The 17,790-nt window shown below is 33.3% G+C and overlaps 3 non-coding genes across 3 annotated transcripts; 1 reads left to right on the top strand and 2 right to left on the bottom strand.

The window, feature by feature from the left end:
* The first annotated feature begins 2,203 nt into the window (after window positions 1-2,203).
* On the top strand, window positions 2,204-2,275 carry SOCG_16447. Its single transcript has one exon. It is a non-coding gene; the product is annotated as a tRNA-Thr (tRNA).
* Window positions 2,276-6,544: 4,269 nt separating this feature from the next.
* Window positions 6,545-6,616, bottom strand: SOCG_16446. The gene has a single exon. It is a non-coding gene; the product is annotated as a tRNA-Thr (tRNA).
* Window positions 6,617-13,098: 6,482 nt separating this feature from the next.
* SOCG_16445 lies at window positions 13,099-13,166 on the bottom strand. The gene has a single exon. It is a non-coding gene; the product is annotated as a tRNA-Glu (tRNA).
* Window positions 13,167-17,790: the final 4,624 nt, after the last annotated feature.

Here is a 17,790-nt window from a genome sequence, read left to right as displayed (position 1 = left end):
ATGTAGCAAACATGCGTATATAACGCTGTAAGTTTACTAATAATTGATTCAAGTTTTATAGCAATAGCTGTGCTTTACGGATGAGTGAAGGAGTGAATAATTTACGACTCTCCATTCATTTAAAACAATATCAATCTTGCTTCCCTCTATTTGTTAGCTGCAAACCTTGAAGGGCTTTCAACAAAGTTTCCATACTTTTCTTTAAACATCAGCTAATACTTTTAGATTAAGTGTTTTGAAGGCCAGATATTTTTCTCTATCACATATCACGTAGTTAATATAATTTTCAGGTTTCAATTTTGGTAAATCTAAAATTGCAGAGGTTGATCAAACTTCATGTATCCAAAGTTTTTATAGCTTAGATTAACACTGCTCGGTACTCAAAAGCCAGAGAGGCGCATGAGAAATAATTTGTCAGTCACATGCTCAGCTGAGTTGGTAGACGTTCCTTTAAAGTCTCGTTGCAAAATTGAGAAAACTTAGCGGAGTGCTCTAGCAAGTTAGGTAATCGCACTTTTTCCAGAAATGATTTATCTATTTGTAGGCTAAAATCAGCCAAATTTTCATGGCAATAAGCTAAGTGTTGTTGATCTAACTACCATATGCAACAATAAGTAGAAAGAAAAAAAAAAAAAAAAAAAAAATTTGATTTTGGCGTGTTGTCTTGTATCGTAAATAATTCTCAAATTTGACTCAAATTAGTATGCTCACAAAGCTTTAGACTTAGTCTGTATTTGTGTAGAATGTTCTACTCATCCTGCGAAGCGATAAAGTGACTTCAAATAGAATATCATGTGAGAACGTACATAGCTTACAGGTTAAGCATTTTTTATTTGAGGTAATTGATAAAACAAGTTTATCCATAAATCCATGATATCCTGCTTTACTTGACGCGTGCCATACTAGAAAAGTAGGTTGAAGCTTTTGCAAAACAAGTATATAATTAACAGTTGATTGTAATTTGTTTGATAAAATTAGATCCTTTTTTATCATACATTCATATGCGCAGGCCTTTTTTTTACTATTGACTTTATCTAAAGGATCCAGTATTTTTACATACCTTATCGCAACAGTCTCTGAAGGACTCAAATTCAAAAGAATTCTCCGAGTCTCTTGTATAGTTAGTTATTCAAGACATGTACCATTTACCATTTAAAATATAAATGTTTTTCATTTATCGACAAATGGCTATGTTTATAATTTGTTAGTTTGCAAGTTAAATTAAGAAACACAAATAAGACTTTCTTTCATGGCTTTCCTTGTTCTAACAATAATAAGCAACTCAGATCCACAACCAAAAATATTTGGTGATCGATGTAAGAGAATCTTCGACAAAAACACTTTAAATAGTTTGTGTTCGACTACACTTAATAATTAAAAATGTTGGAGTTTAAAAATCGGATAGAACAGTATGTGGGGATTCTCCCAATAACTTCCCAGTAAATATATATATATTTTTTTCCTTGATTGGTATGCTTAAAGACCCAAAACAGAAGGTCATAGAGAATTTAAGGTGTCAATTCATATAGTTTTCTGTTTGGATGAAACAAGACTTTCTCTTTCTTCCAGCTAGGTACATGTCTCTAGGATATGGGATTATATTTCTTTTTCAAAATTTAATAGCAACTTTGCCGGCCAACTGAAGTATAAATGAGAGGGTACCAGAATGGAGATTGGGAACAGCCTTCTTTATTTTTCACTTATTGATTCTGGACAAATGGTCACTAATATTTCGTTTGCCAGTGCATTCTTTATTATTTTTTTTCAGTAACTTTATGAATGAACACTGGCTTTTTGGTAAGGTATACTGAGTGAAAATTACGAAAGCTCATTGTCCTGATCCATGAAGAATAGTAGGTATTGTTACTAATTCTTTATTAAAATGAAATACATGAAGGGAAAATCCAATATTTTGTTAAACCCTCCGTGATATGCACTCGCAATCAATAGAGCAGCATAAAAAAAACTAACGGAATAGGGGTGGCTTTCGTGCTTAATCTGGAACATTAGAAAGAAGAGACATTTGAAAATCTCGATAAATCTAGTATAAAATGCGGATCACTATGCTTACTTGGTTTAAAATGGCTTACTAACTTTGTTTCCTTTAGAACTACGATCAGTTTAGCAAACTGATAGTAAGTGACTATCATAATAATAAAAAATAAAATATATATAATTTGTGCTTAGACACCAAACAAGTCAAGCTCTTGTAGCTCAGTGGTAGAGCGCTTGCCTAGTAAGCAAGAGGCCCAGTGTTCGAGTCACTGCTGGAGCAATTCTTTTTCGACACATTATGTGTGTTGTCGGCTATTTTTGCCTTGCCCAGTTGTTTAAAATTAATCTGAGGATTCTCAGTATTTAGCTTCATTGCCATTTATTCATATACCAAAGAATTGATTTAATCACGACCGTCAACTTCTAAATCCGAATGGACTCATGAAGGGTGACGCCCGGCTAAAAAGCACGGGCGAGATATTCTAGAGCAACCAAGGTGTTTTTATTTCCAACGACTTATGTTCTTTACCTCCCTCTGCCTAGTCTTGTATGAAGCAAACCTCACCAAAAGAAGCGGATTTCATTCTTTCCATAACTTGATAATTTGAGCATAATGTTGCAAAGAACTGAATGAGGGATGATTCAGCTGTAATTGTAGTCGTCCTGTCTTACTCATTTGAGTTAGCTGCGGTGAGGAGAATCTGGTTGTAAAATAAAATCCAATAAAAAATCTGCGTTCCGTAAACAGTTTTCGCGTCATTGAAGTGCGGTACCCTCGTGATCCCCGTATCATGATTTCAGCAAAAGAAAGTAACCTTAAAAAAATCATAAAGCGATTGGGTAGGGTTGTTCCATCGCTGAAGGAAAATTAAATCTAAGGCGGCTCAAATATGTAAAAAGACCAGCTTTCATTAATGTGCAGATGTATTTGATATGCAATTGTCCATCTCAGAATAGATTTCTATTATTCTTTAATTTAATTTTATTTTTTTCCCATATTTAATAGGGATGAAAGAAGGTAATTTTTAAAATGTGAATTTATTCGGACTATTAGTGTAGCTATTAAAAAAAGAATTTGCTGCATGCAAAAAAGGAAGCCTTATCTTGTTTGAAGTTCAACCATTATTTACTTCGTAAGTATCAATTCGTAGATTAAAAAAAAATCCAATTCATTTGTAAATAAGGAATTAGCTCCGTTTTGTTCCTTTTTTCAATGACTTTCAATCAAGGCTATTTTTCTGTTATATTAAGTTCCGGAAGCCATATGAAATGAAGTTGATAAAGCTAATAAAACATTTCACACAAAGGAATAACCACCGGAACCGGAGACGAGAAAATTAAACGTAAATATATAGCAGGTTTAACGCAATTTACATTTGCTAAATTTTCATGTTTATTGTTTTGTTTGGAAGGGGATTCGTTTTTTTCTTGTGAAAGAAAATCTAATATGAAAAACCTTTTTTGTTTTTGGTTACTGGGAAGGAGCAAGGAAAAAGCGTAAAACATTAGCAATAGCGATCAGCTCGTAGTCTAAGCTTTCCCCATGCATGGTCCCTCTCGCTCTACTAGTAAGCAAAAAAAAGCATCTTCATCCTCATATACGCTAGACAAGCAGGGAAAATGTATGATGGACAATGTTCTTAGCTAAAAAAGTCAAGCTGCACTTATTTGAATCTTCACCGCACTCGAAGGATTCTAAATGACTTAATTTACATATTTTTACCGTCACTTGCTGATTGATTATTTCCCGCTAAAAGTCATTCAAAAGAATCAATATCGTGGGTTTCTACGTTTCTTAGCAATAAAATAAATACAGGAGTAGTTACGATTAACCACAATGGTTGTAGAGTTGCAATGTACCATATTATACTAAATTAGATAAAGGAATCTTCAATTTTACAAAAGTAATTACAGGACTTTTCAACATAATCAACTTTTATTAACATTGCCCAACAAAGACGCTTAACGTTTGACACTCTTTTATAGGTCCAATTTTGCTTGGTTGATTAAGTAATTTCGGATTCATAGATGGGTATGGCATTTTTAGGTAGATTTCATTTCGCGTGAATTGATATGTGGCTGCGATGCTAAATTGAAACCTATTTTTATAAAAGTATAAAGTTGAAATTATGCCTTTATGGCATGTCAAATACTGTCTTTTGCAACTCCGTTGATGTAGAAATTCTTTGAGTTCGTATACCCGTAGACCTGGCGGAAAAGCGAGAGGAACAAGACTACTTTCAGTTACTATTTTCCTTCACGACAGATCGTAAACGGGCCTGAAAAAGTTATGACATTTTGGATCCTTACTGTTTAGTTTTGCAAAATAGTGTACGAAACATATTATTGAATTCTAGGCCGGTGAATTAGGAATCATTTATAAATCACATCGATTGACGTGGTAGCCGCAAAGCCTAAGGTAGGTAAATCCTTAATTGCCATTGACGTGACTCAAAATTTAGTTTGGATTATACATACATACAAAGAAAGATCAACATGGTCTGAAGTGTATTCCAGCGATTACTAAAAAATTCAGATATGAGGCATGAAATGGTTGGAGCCCGGTAAAATGTTTAATGGGAGCTTTGTCTACTAGAGCCGAAAACGTTCCCACTCAAGGCATTTAATTACTCTTCGACGCGAGAGTTACATTAAGTTACTCACATTGGAAAGTTCAGTTCTGCTTCTTTAAAACTATATTCCTAAACACTGACTCATATTTAAGGCAAAACTGAATAGGATCAACGTAATTTTTAATGAATTATCGCAGTCTCTTCGTACTGTACTTCGTAACGCAGACTTCCTTCAAATGTCCGCGTGTTGTAACGACTTTTTCCTCGGCCGCTTTAAATTCGTTATCATTTCGTACTTGCAAGCGATCTGTTTTCAGTGCATTCAATCACCTACACTATAACGCTAATATGAGAGATAGCACTAGAATTTATCATTACTTAGTGTCATCCTTCGATCAAGATTTTTACGACTACTTATATAATTGTGCGTAGAATCTTTGGCTTTTACTTAATCTTCGCAGATTTTAAACTAGGCTTTCTCACTCTTAAGACTTTAGTGAACCCTTTTATTTGCAGCCATTGACTTATTATTCAGTTAATTTACTCTAAACTCTTATTCTATTGACTTTTCTTTTACAACTAAAAAACTTTTAGTTTGATCAGAGGTTTACAAACAAACGTTATAGTGCCCGTACAAGCGAAGTTTTATGAGCTACTTAGTATTTCTCTTTATGTATTATTTTTTATTCTGTATCTACGTCCGCGAGTATTTCGTTTTAGCTTTGAATTTTGTAACTTAATTTAGTACTGAAACGGCTAATTATTGCCAAAGCTGTTGAAGACATCAGAGACATTCAAGATTTTTTTTTCGTAATGGCAAACAGCTCAAGAGTAGTAGTTATCGAGGACAAATGATTTTTTAAATATCCAAATCATCTGCTGCGAAGCGGATGAACGACCTGACCTATACAAATAAAATTAATAGCAGGTTCCAGGATACCAGTTTTTAATCTCGGTACATAGATTAAGAGTTATTAACAGCACTAAAATTTCTTTCATGTAAGCCTTAAAATCAGTATGAATAAATGGCAATGAAGCTAAATACTGAGAATCCTCAGATTAATTTTAAACAACTCCTATTACAAATGAATGATTTTTTTTTAATCTACGAATTGATACTTACGAAGTAAATAATGGTTGAACTTCAAACAAGATAAGGCTTCCTTTTTTGCATGCAGCAAATTCTTTTTTTAATAGCTACACTAATAGTCCGAATAAATTCACATTTTAAAAATTACCTTCTTTCATCCCTATTAAATATGGGAAAAAAATAAAATTAAATTAAAGAATAATAGAAATCTATTCTGAGATGGACAATTGCATATCAAATACATCTGCACATTAATGAAAGCTGGTCTTTTTACATATTTGAGCCGCCTTAGATTTAATTTTCCTTCAGCGATGGAACAACCCTACCCAATCGCTTTATGATTTTTTTAAGGTTACTTTCTTTTGCTGAAATCATGATACGGGGATCACGAGGGTACCGCACTTCAATGACGCGAAAACTGTTTACGGAACGCAGATTTTTTATTGGATTTTATTTTACAACCAGATTCTCCTCACCGCAGCTAACTCAAATGAGTAAGACAGGACGACTACAATTACAGCTGAATCATCCCTCATTCAGTTCTTTGCAACATTATGCTCAAATTATCAAGTTATGGAAAGAATGAAATCCGCTTCTTTTGGTGAGGTTTGCTTCATACAAGACTAGGCAGAGGGAGGTAAAGAACATAAGTCGTTGGAAATAAAAACACCTTGGTTGCTCTAGAATATCTCGCCCGTGCTTTTTAGCCGGGCGTCACCCTTCATGAGTCCATTCGGATTTAGAAGTTGACGGTCGTGATTAAATCAATTCTTTGGTATATGAATAAATGGCAATGAAGCTAAATACTGAGAATCCTCAGATTAATTTTAAACAACTGGGCAAGGCAAAAATAGCCGACAACACACATAATGTGTCGAAAAAGAATTGCTCCAGCAGTGACTCGAACACTGGGCCTCTTGCTTACTAGGCAAGCGCTCTACCACTGAGCTACAAGAGCTTGACTTGTTTGGTGTCTAAGCACAAATTATATATATTTTATTTTTTATTATTATGATAGTCACTTACTATCAGTTTGCTAAACTGATCGTAGTTCTAAAGGAAACAAAGTTAGTAAGCCATTTTAAACCAAGTAAGCATAGTGATCCGCATTTTATACTAGATTTATCGAGATTTTCAAATGTCTCTTCTTTCTAATGTTCCAGATTAAGCACGAAAGCCACCCCTATTCCGTTAGTTTTTTTATGCTGCTCTATTGATTGCGAGTGCATATCACGGAGGGTTTAACAAAATATTGGATTTTCCCTTCATGTATTTCATTTTAATAAAGAATTAGTAACAATACCTACTATTCTTCATGGATCAGGACAATGAGCTTTCGTAATTTTCACTCAGTATACCTTACCAAAAAGCCAGTGTTCATTCATAAAGTTACTGAAAAAAAATAATAAAGAATGCACTGGCAAACGAAATATTAGTGACCATTTGTCCAGAATCAATAAGTGAAAAATAAAGAAGGCTGTTCCCAATCTCCATTCTGGTACCCTCTCATTTATACTTCAGTTGGCCGGCAAAGTTGCTATTAAATTTTGAAAAAGAAATATAATCCCATATCCTAGAGACATGTACCTAGCTGGAAGAAAGAGAAAGTCTTGTTTCATCCAAACAGAAAACTATATGAATTGACACCTTAAATTCTCTATGACCTTCTGTTTTGGGTCTTTAAGCATACCAATCAAGGAAAAAATATATATATATTTACTGGGAAGTTATTGGGAGAATCCCCACATACTGTTCTATCCGATTTTTAAACTCCAACATTTTTTATTATTAAGTGTAGTCGAACACAAACTATTTAAAGTGTTTTTGTCGAAGATTCTCTTACATCGATCACCAAATATTTTGGTTGTGGATCTGAGTTGCTTATTATTGTTAGAACAAGGAAAGCCATGAAAGAAAGTCTTATTTGTGTTTCTTAATTTAACTTGCAAACTAACAAATTATAAACATAGCCATTTGTCGATAAATGAAAAACATTTATATTTTAAATGGTAAATGGTACATGTCTTGAATAACTAACTATACAAGAGACTCGGAGAATTCTTTTGAATTTGAGTCCTTCAGAGACTGTTGCGATAAGGTATGTAAAAATACTGGATCCTTTAGATAAAGTCAATAGTAAAAAAAGGCCTGCGCATATGAATGTATGATAAAAAAGGATCTAATTTTATCAAACAAATTACAATCAACTGTTAATTATATACTTGTTTTGCAAAAGCTTCAACCTACTTTTCTAGTATGGCACGCGTCAAGTAAAGCAGGATATCATGGATTTATGGATAAACTTGTTTTATCAATTACCTCAAATAAAAAATGCTTAACCTGTAAGCTATGTACGTTCTCACATGATATTCTATTTGAAGTCACTTTATCGCTTCGCAGGATGAGTAGAACATTCTACACAAATACAGACTAAGTCTAAAGCTTTGTGAGCATACTAATTTGAGTCAAATTTGAGAATTATTTACGATACAAGACAACACGCCAAAATCAATTTTTTTTTTTTTTTTTTTTTTTCTTTCTACTTATTGTTGCATATGGTAGTTAGATCAACAACACTTAGCTTATTGCCATGAAAATTTGGCTGATTTTAGCCTACAAATAGATAAATCATTTCTGGAAAAAGTGCGATTACCTAACTTGCTAGAGCACTCCGCTAAGTTTTCTCAATTTTGCAACGAGACTTTAAAGGAACGTCTACCAACTCAGCTGAGCATGTGACTGACAAATTATTTCTCATGCGCCTCTCTGGCTTTTGAGTACCGAGCAGTGTTAATCTAAGCTATAAAAACTTTGGATACATGAAGTTTGATCAACCTCTGCAATTTTAGATTTACCAAAATTGAAACCTGAAAATTATATTAACTACGTGATATGTGATAGAGAAAAATATCTGGCCTTCAAAACACTTAATCTAAAAGTATTAGCTGATGTTTAAAGAAAAGTATGGAAACTTTGTTGAAAGCCCTTCAAGGCTTTGCAGCTAACAAATAGAGGGAAGCAAGATTGATATTGTTTTAAATGAATGGAGAGTCGTAAATTATTCACTCCTTCACTCATCCGTAAAGCACAGCTATTGCTATAAAACTTGAATCAATTATTAGTAAACTTACAGCGTTATATACGCATGTTTGCTACATTTTCCGGCAACCAAAAATAAACTCCAGCTATTTTAATCATTTACATTTCTAATTAAAGTGACCAAGGAACCACACTGCTTTTTTCTCATTTTTCACACATAGAAAGCTTATTTCACATGTTAGGACTTTGTAACTAACTTTTGTACGATAATAAAACTGGAGTATATAAAATACCTAACAATGTAGGATAACAAAGAAAATAAGATGCAGGCTTTATAAGTGATTTAATTGTAGCAGAAATTTTACAGAATACCAAATGTTTTTAGTCGGTTCGGTTTTTCCAATTTAATTCAGTCTGTATTTTCATACGTATCATATCTCAACGCCTTACAGAGGAAAATATATTATTGCATCCTTGTATTACATGATAATATGGTCGAATATATGCACTTCATTTGTATAAGTGAAATCAGAAGAAAGAAATTAACTTATGGAATTGTATGAAAATATAAAACTTCTTCCAAATACATTACCGTTTTTATTGATTTTAAATCGGTTCCTGCTTTTTACTGCCGTCACTTTACCATATCTACTGCGTTTAGTAAGAAAAACCTATTATGGTATAGTTCCATAAAGTCTACGTTTTTTATGGGGCTGGTTGAGCTCATAAAAATAAAAAAAAAAGAAATTAAAGAATGATAAAATAAAATAAAGTCAAATGAATGACTGGATAAAATAATACGAAACGTTTAGCGTTTAATATGTGGACACGAACTAACTTCGTAGCCTTTTTTATTTAAAGCTAGAATGCTTACATTGGAATGGCAGAAAACATCATCAGCACAAAGTATAGCCTTCATTCTAATGCCGTTTTGCTCTATTAATCGGATTATTTTTTTTTTTCATTTGTCTTACAGGAAATTTTCATTGGAATTGAAATCTCTTTTGAGTTAAACCTTTAATAAAAAGCAAATGATGCTAACTTCCGTTCGTTGTTTACCTATTTTGCATGGCCTGCCTCTAAAGGCAAGCTAAGCATTAAGATTGACAGCGAAATGTAATATGTTCGCTGGTTCGCTGTTTGCTTATATATATAACTTAACTAACTAATCATTAACAAGTGATAAGGAAAGTCAGATGTTCCTGCCAGTCCGCAAGAATCTCAACTTTACTGTTTCACATGTACTCCGATATGTTCCAATGTATATGAAGTATCTACAATCTATACACTGTAATTTTTATTTCACTTTACTACTTTATTGCGCTTTATGAGAGAGATATTCAAGCGGTATCAAGATTTTGGAAAAATGTCTCCAGTTAGGGAAAGTTTATAGCAAGTATAATAGGATAAACGAACCTATTTAATTATTGATGTTAATAAGCTTTACTTTACAATGAGATGATTTAATCCCAAAGTGCGACCTTTTAATTTACGCGTAAGTAATATTCACAAGTGTTAAATTAAACAGCCATATCCTAGGTTAGGTCTCATATTTTAGTTAAGACATTAGATTATCACCGAAACAATGTAGTTACAACTCAGTAATTTGGATGATTTTAAACTACTAGAAAAAAATCGCGATAGCTTCCAAAGATTCGATTCACTCACTAATTAGGTTTTAAAAAGAAAAAGAAAGTACCTCTGTAGATCTATCAAATTTTATAATTCCGGATACCGTAAACTTTGTTATTAGTGCTTTCATATACACATCTAATCCATGTAAATAAATATTTAGTAATAATGAAATAAAATACACCTTGGGGAATACCTAAATTAGAGACTTTATAATTACCATTATTAAAATAATCAGTTTTAACTAACTTCCAATGAAATCAATTAAGTTTTGATCCTTAATCTTCCTACTTAATAACTTAGCCAAAATGTTAGTGATCATATATAGGATTAGTAATTTCTTATTACTTATTCTAATGCTAGACTGCTAAAATTTTTTTTAGTCACAGAAATTTTTACTTTCGTAATGATGTGTTGAATAATACAATAAATTATCTCAACGAAACTATGTAACATTACATGACATGTCAACGTTGTATAATATTTCGTAATATATAATAATCTTGAGTAATTGCAGTCATAATGGCATCTGTGACAGGCCAAAGTATTTAGAAAAGTAATTTCGAACATGACCTGAATTCTGTTTTAAGCTTGAAACAGTAGTTATATAGAAGGAACATATATTCCTGCCAATAGTTATGGACTCAACAAATACGTTTAGCTCTCACGATCTTCAACTAGAAAGTCCTTTTGTGTGCTCTAGAATTCACTCGTTGTATTTGTACTAAATTTTCGAGCAGTTAGTAACTGCAAAGTAATCGGTACAAACAATTTCGATAAGAAGTTCATCATGTTGTGAGCAAGTCAGAGGAAGCACAAAAACCTAATAAGCGTGTAATAAATACATTTAATAAAGATCATAGTACTTGTGGTATAAGTTTCAAGTTGAGCTTAGTTAAAGAAGGAATAATGTGAATCATTCATGTGTATATATTTTAAAGCGATATATGTCCCTGCACTGCTTAAAAGGACAATGAAACTTGGCTAAATAAGAAATGCGAAGCGATCGAAATTAAGATGATAACCTATGTGTTATGGCTATGGAGAACAACACGAGATCCTGTTATAGATACGTAATGTGACTTCGGATTGCATCTGTAAATGTAAATAAAGCGGTTACTTCACAATACTACTGTAAAGATATTGTAAGCTTATTTTTCTTTTAGCGAGCTCAGTTACGTACAGTCTCTTGAAAGCTTCGTGAACATTGGCTACTATTTCTCGTTTCTTTGCATTCAAACCTCCAATCGAACGGGAAAGAAATATACAAACTACAAAATACAAATTAGTTGGCTTAATTACTTATGAAGACAGGGGTTTCATTCTCTAGTTTACGATAAAGGGAAATAATAGTATGACCAAAAAATCTCTATGTGTACATTTCGCTGAATTCATCAAATGAGACTTGTTGGTCGGAGGTATATATATATTTCCTATTTCGCTAACTCTCAAAACAAATCATCTATAATTTCTTCAAAGTCAGCAGTAGCTTTGCACTTGGGTATAAGTTGTTACAAATCATGTAACGTGTAAATAAGGATAGCATATTTGTTTAAGATGAGGCTGTAATCTCTTTGACTAAGCTTTAATTAAGCGACTTTTTGAATTGGATGCTGATAAACAAAGCAAACAAAGGAACAGACTATTTTCCGTGGTTATTGGTCAAGTTCGACAAGAAACACTTGTTCATAACTTCATAACTTCAAAATGCTCAACTCTCTTTCAAAAAAAAAAAAAAAAAAAAAAAGATCAAGAGTCATACAATTGAGCATGCCATAAAGCATATATATATATATATGTGTGTGTGTGTGTGTGTTTTGGTAAAGACTATTAGTGATCTAACTATGTAAAAATGAAATGCCATTTTGAAGACTGCATTGCAACAATCCTTCGTAAAAACGAATAGCGTGTAGATAATATCAGCGAAGAATAAAAATGCAACTGACGTCCTCTGATATCAGAGTAAAATTACTTGCTGATTTCAGCTTTTACAAACTATAAAGTTCTAAACATCTAATGAGGTTTCCAATTTAGGCACTTTTATATCGCAATTGACGTGACTTGACCTGAATCAGTTTGACTTGAATCAAATCAGTATGCTGTTTTCAAGTCATGTATTGTCCTAATTTGCTCTTTCTTTTCTTTTCTTTTCTGCTCTGTTCATACAGTAAGTAATGTATGTAATCTAATGTAATGATATCGACGAAAAGCCAACCGCTGTGGTACAATAGCAGCCAGGTTGCAAGCGGCATGGAAAAGGAAAAACATCATTGTGATACAAAGATAAGGTTAAAATCGGTACGAATTTGTTTCAAATGCTTGTCTTCACCAGCTTGGTTCCTTAAGCGAAATGTATACGATTATGGAGACATAGATACGATTCCATATCTTTCAAAATCATTATCACTAACGTCAAGCCATGATTGTAATCTCCACATGTATGCATGTACATTTTGAGCTTATGTGCATAAACAGTTTATTCAAATTTCATGAAACCGCCAAGCAGTGACGAATGGCTTGAAAAACGAGTACCTTCATCGTACAGATACCAACACATGATTCTTTCTCTCACAGTATCTTTTTGAATCGTTCAGTTGTTTGTGAACCGATATTTTTCTACATTGAATATATGATGTCTTTTTGACGTATTCTCCTGGTGAATGCAGTTGAAAAGAGGAAAAAGGGTAACAAGCTTAGACGAACAGTATAAGAGATCATAAAATTAAGTAAAAATGTGTGTAACGAGTATGAAAGCTATAATTTAATAGAGGAAAAAAGGGGAGTCGAACCCCGGCCGCGTCGGTGAAAGCGACGAATCCTAGCCGTTGGACCACAACGGATTGCTTGTTCATCCTAATCTTCTTATATTATACTACATTATAAACTCAATAAAGCTACCCAATACACTCTTGATACGATTCATGTATGTCAATCTATTCAGTCCAAGTCAATTCAATTCAATCCAAATGTACTCTGATCCGATCCGATCCGATCCAACCAAACTTAGTACATAATTCAATACCTCTTATTCTGTGTTATGGAAAGCGAAAGCATTTCTCCTCCATCGTATCTGGACGGATTTTCTTTCGTAATTTTGTTTTGTTTTGTTTCTTATTGTTTTCCATTCCGATTTACTTCAACACTACAAAAAGATATCTTCCTATCAAAACCAAACTAGCCTCATATCAGCCCGCATTAATTCCTATTGGATAATTATTCTCGTATTATATATATATATATATATGTATATATATGTATATAACTCTCTCTAATTTGGAAGCATTATGCCATGACCTAGATTACAAGGTAGTATGCTAAATATACAACGAATATTTTTGCAATCCAACATACTACTTAACTCGTAATTATACCTTGCTTCCTACAAGTCAATATAAATATTTTCGTTTGTCAATTCGTCCAATCATTCATTATGCACAAAAGGGAATCCATAGAACCCATCGTATAATGAACCGGGAAAAGTAAACACAAACCTTTTCTGTATATTTACACTAGTATATGCATACTGCTTGAACGTATCAACCAGCCAGTTAGTCAGCTAGCCAGACCAAGCCATTCACGAATGATTCACTATTATATTAGACAAACAATCATGCGAATTCATAATACTTCATAATAGGTTCTAGCTAACTTTTATCTTTCTTAACTTGTGTAAAAATAGATAACCCACAAAGAAGATAGCTGTGAATAAATTCTAACAGGTGAGATCACGTACATGCTTTCTAGGTATCAACAGTTGATAGAAACGTTGAGCCATCCATCCTAGACGAATAGTTCCAATAATTAACATGTAACTTACAACACTTTTCCTAATGTTAATCCCCTTTCCTTTTTGAAAACTAAAACGGTTTCCTCCGAATAGTGTGATTTTAGAATCTATCAATCAAACCACAATAAACTGACAAGATTGATGCTTATCAATTTAAGGATTTAGATGAGAAAGCTTATGTAAGCTAACGGTCTATAAAGTAATTAGTTGGCTTGGAGTCGAAACGAGGCATGGCTTCCATTGATTATGCACTAGTTATTCTACATTAGGATCGCATAACTGTGTATTTAATGAGATTTTGTGCCTTTCGACTCCTTTCCTTTATTCACCGTCATTTTTCTTTTATGCGTATATGTTTTGTTTTATGTTCTTGTTCTTACGATGGTCAATCAAATAACTTGATGGCTGCAGTATACAGATTCCCAACCACGATAATAAGACTTTTGAAGGATAAGTACGTAGGAAGAATGGTATCGTTTTTATGAAATTACCTTGCTATCTTGATACAGTAATCATCACATAAAACCTCTTCATATCACTTTCGACGTGTATATCTAAGTGAAATGAAGTTAATGAGAAAGTTACCAGCATCATCTAATTCAAGAAAACTTGAATCAGTCTGCATCTGTCAGAGATATTATCGTTTACAAGGGTGACTCTGACAATTTAATAGATAAAGTATTGTACTAGTGTCTTCGATAAGAGACGGTGAAGGACCAAGTGAGTCTGACAGAATTATTAATTACAGCATCCTACCAATATTTGAAGATGACATGACAATTACGATCCACTTTATATAGTTTTCTTCATCTTTATCTCTATCTATTCTCTTCTCTTCTGTTTTCTTTGAGATACAATACGCGAAAGAAGCAACAATATTAGGACAAAGCTAAGCGATTTTGCAGATTGCTCTCTTATATATGACGTTGCAATGATTAAATCATGCATACTTATTTAGGTAACGAGTACAATTATCTTCGTCGTCCTTAAGAAACTTACTGGACTTCATAAACCTTAGTTAGAGAATCACCAATTTTTTGACTTTACAAAATATCAGGAACAACTGTTTCTGGCGGAAGTAAAACTAAATTACAATTATACTGAAGAAAGAGAAAATGAAATGACAATCGGAGAGTACACACTTAATAATAACCAACACACGAAGAAGAGCTCTTATTTACAGGTTACTTAATTTTCGAAAAGAAATTCGTTAGCATGGTCGCCTGTCAGTTGACTGGCATGAATAGAGAGATAGGAGAGCGAATACCAACCGAATACGCACATCGTTGGTAGACCATACTAGCGTGCAACACACTGCGCTATACAGGTTCAACGGAAAGGAATATAGTCCAATCAAAAACAAGTTGCGGTATTAAGCGTTAGTCTGACCGAACACAATTACGTTGAGGAAGCGGACGTAGCTGTCTCAAGTAGTATCTAGCGCGAAGCAATTTGCCGAAGCATGACCTGTTTTGTTCTATGACAAACGAAATCATCTTGTAAATCAGAATGTTTCGTGATTTTAAAATTAATTGAGCGCCATTAGTGCACCGTGAAAGCAAGTAAAGTAAATTTTAGAGCACATAAATTCGTATGTGGTTGGTTACGCAATAGTCAAGGCAGTCTACAATGTTTCTTTTAGTCGAACAAAGGGGAGCAAGCTAAATGACATCGACAAAGACTTCCCAATTTTATATTTTCGTCAATTTGTTTTCTCGCTATCTCGCTATAGGATCAACAGAATCTGACCGATTGTTTTCTCTATGACTTAACGATATAATGAGAGAGTATTGGCGATAAAGATACTCAAAACTATACAACATCACTAAATCTTTTCTTAAGCTATTATAGAGTTAAAAATAGAGAGTAAATTTATACCGTACTTTATGAATATGAGTTTAAACTACTGTTTCGAAAACAACTAGCGTTCCCATCAGACCATATTACCAAGCATACTCAAATGCTAATTTACTTTTGGATACCACGATACTAACGCATGTGTTAATACGGGAATAGCAATTCGGATGTTTAGAGCACATGGCCATTTGTTTATCATACATACGACATTATGGTATACCAGAATAGCGAATTTAGAAGGAAGGGTCTAAAAGGATTTCATCTATCCCTCCTATCTTCATAAAACATCAGTTGGTTTCCACCACAACTTACGTCATAAACAACGGTTGAAATTGTAGACTTGTTAAAGATGCTTCAAGATCTCGTCTCGAACAACCTAATCCTGGATGACTACGTCTTTCATTTTATCACTGAGTATGCACCGAATAGCTTTTTCAGAGGATGTATTCATATATGAGGTTTTATGTATAGGTACAGAAACTAAATTATTGTATTTGAGAATTTGCAAGTTCAAAATTCATAATTGACAGTTGCTAAATTACTGGATTGTGACTTTTTATACGAAAACATGGTTTGGAATTGTTTAACTGAAGCTGCACTTTATCACGGTTGCTGAAAACGTTGAAGCAACTGGAACTTTTATTACAGATTTAAGTAAAACGGAAATACATACCAAAAAGGATTTTTGAAAAAGATATTAGGTGTTATAAATTTGTATCGTCTCTTCAATTGAACAATATCGCAGAGTTCAGTAATTTTCGCTTACGAATACTCAATATATTTTGCGATTGGTACCATAGTTTTAAAAGAGGCGCTCTACAGCCGTTTACTATATTCATCTTTGTTATTTTGATGTTGGCTCTTTCTAGCATACAATAACCGAATATGCTAAGCATGAGACCGTAAACCATTCGACGGGAAACGCGAGGCGAATTTTAGATAGGGTAAAGCATTTTAGTTTGTCGCCAGTAGTATGGTAAGTTTACAATGACATTTCGACTTAGGAAAGGCAATCGTTGATTTGAAACATTGCCGTTCGGGATCGCCTGATCAATATTACAGTTTGATAACTATAGAATTCCATCTATTTCACAACAGATATCCCTGGTTGCTTTAAATTTCTAACCTTCTTCGACCAGTAGACAGCTCAAACATGGTTCTGTGTCGGGCTTACAACTGGTCATGAAGTTGACTTGGGAAAATCAAACAGTCATATAGAATAGAAGTACTTAAAAATTACGTTGAATTTTAAAAATCTGAAGCTCATTGAACTTATATTTGAAATTACTCAAGGTGAATACCCGATTAGTGAGCAAGTCTATCGACTTAGCAAAGATGTCTCAACAACAATTATCATTGGCTCGATTAACGCAGGCTTTTATCCAAAAAGTAATATCTAAACGAAATAATATTAGAGGGTGATTTAGCTTCACGTCAATTAAACTCAGGTTAGTATCAATTCTTGTTTTATCAATACGAATAAACAGTTAGAGCAATAAGTTTTTTAGTATTTATTGAGGAAGTATAAAATACATCCGTAGCATTTGAGAAATAAATTGATGACTTTTGGTTTTCTTTTACGGACATATAGATTGCTTACAGGATAAGAGAAGATAGGATAGGATAAAATAGGAGAAAGAGAATTTCATTTTGAGCAAGGAAATAAATAAAATAATTGAATGAGCAATTGATAAAGAAAAAGAGAAAATAAAGAAAAGAGAAAGGAACTATAACAGGCGCATATACAGAAAGAAAAAGAAAAATATTTGACCAGTGAGGGATTCGAACCCTCGCATCTTTCGATATAGCAAGACTTC

Source organism: Schizosaccharomyces octosporus, assembly GCF_000150505.1.
Source record: "Schizosaccharomyces octosporus yFS286 unplaced genomic scaffold supercont6.4, whole genome shotgun sequence".
NCBI classification, from domain to species: Eukaryota; Fungi; Ascomycota; class Schizosaccharomycetes; order Schizosaccharomycetales; family Schizosaccharomycetaceae; genus Schizosaccharomyces; species Schizosaccharomyces octosporus.
This window is presented reverse-complemented; position numbering and strand designations above follow the sequence as displayed.